Here is a 1,372-nt window from a genome sequence, read left to right as displayed (position 1 = left end):
ACAGTAACGCTGGGGGAGTTGCGTCGTCAAACGACTCCACCACTGTCAAACTCGTCGACACACAAAAAAAGACAAGTATTTTTAAATATTTTTATTTCTCTGAAATGTAAGTTGAATCTTCAGATTCAACTACATACATATGTACATATATAAGATATGCCGGGTCGTTGATGCTGAGGAATGTCAAGTCAGCACAACGGCTTCAGGTAAATTTAGCAAGTAAGATTTTTATAAAGAATATGTCAAGTCAGCACAACGGCTTCAGCTAAATTTAGGAAATAAGATTTTTGTAAAGAATAAAATGATGATTAATAAACTGGACGGCAAGCCGCTCAGTACGGTAAACCGGAGTTTTATTATATCGTAATTCGCGCAAGGTCATTAATTTCTTTAAAGAAATGAAAGGAATGAATGATCCTGAGAAGTATAGTCTTAACTTTTCAACGGCCAACGCAGAGCATTTCAACCAAAAGGAATTTATTCATTAAAATCACCACTCAGAAGTCGTTTTATCCGTTGTAAGCGAACGATTTTCGAAGAAACATCATTTCTAATATGCCACAAGACACAATTAGAAATGAACTTCTTAAACCTCACGCTGTCAGATAAAACGATATATCTCGTCATCACGGGTCGATTTCCAAAAAATGAAAATGAAGACTAACTGCAGAAATAATCCTGTAAAGTATAGCCTTAATTTTTCAACGGCCAACGCAGGGTATTTCAACAAAAGGTCACATAAAATAGTCGAGAATTCGCACAAATGAAAGACAAAGGAAAGAAAAAGCAGTATAACTTCAATAATGAACAAGCATACAAACATACATATGCGCAGCAGCAGCAAAGAAAGAGGTAACAATCGGCGATCCATTGTATATTTCTTTCGTGCCAAAACCATAATTAACCGTACCATAATTAGGACAATGCAATACAAGTGTCAATGGTGGTCTAGGAGGTAAGCGCTTCAAAAGTTACGACGAGCACGTAGGAGGTGCGTAGGTTCGAATCCCAACAGAATTTATTTTTAATTGAATATGTGATCTTATTTTATAATAAATCATTTTAAATATATAAAAGATTCCAGTCACCGACTAAACCTCGTACTGAGCAGTTGAGTTAGCGTCTTTTTCTGAGTTTATAGCTATTCATATAGCTCTCTTTTGGTGTTCGTTTTTTTTTGCACTACGGTCTGCTTACTTAAGTAACGCGATTAATACTTATTTTAATTGAGAAATATAATCCAATACTTATATCAGTGTATTCTAATTTTTCCACTATGCCCTCGGCGGGCTTCCAGTTCGGGGACAACAGTTTTGCTGCGCTGGCAGAAGGTCCCCAACCAAAACGTAAAAAAATCGTATCATAAACTGCA

At 36.2% G+C, this 1,372-nt stretch overlaps 1 pseudogene; it reads right to left on the bottom strand.

Moving 5' to 3' along the window:
• Positions 1 to 492: 492 nt before the first annotated feature.
• On the bottom strand, positions 493 to 695 carry LOC126764791 (small nucleolar RNA U3; annotated as a pseudogene).
• Positions 696 to 1,372: the final 677 nt, after the last annotated feature.

This window comes from Bactrocera neohumeralis, unplaced genomic scaffold (assembly GCF_024586455.1).
Source record: "Bactrocera neohumeralis isolate Rockhampton unplaced genomic scaffold, APGP_CSIRO_Bneo_wtdbg2-racon-allhic-juicebox.fasta_v2 cluster09, whole genome shotgun sequence".
Lineage (NCBI taxonomy): Eukaryota > Metazoa > Arthropoda > Insecta > Diptera > Tephritidae > Bactrocera > Bactrocera neohumeralis.
The sequence above is the reverse complement of the archived record's forward strand: the minus strand, read 5'-3'. Positions and strand labels throughout refer to the sequence as shown.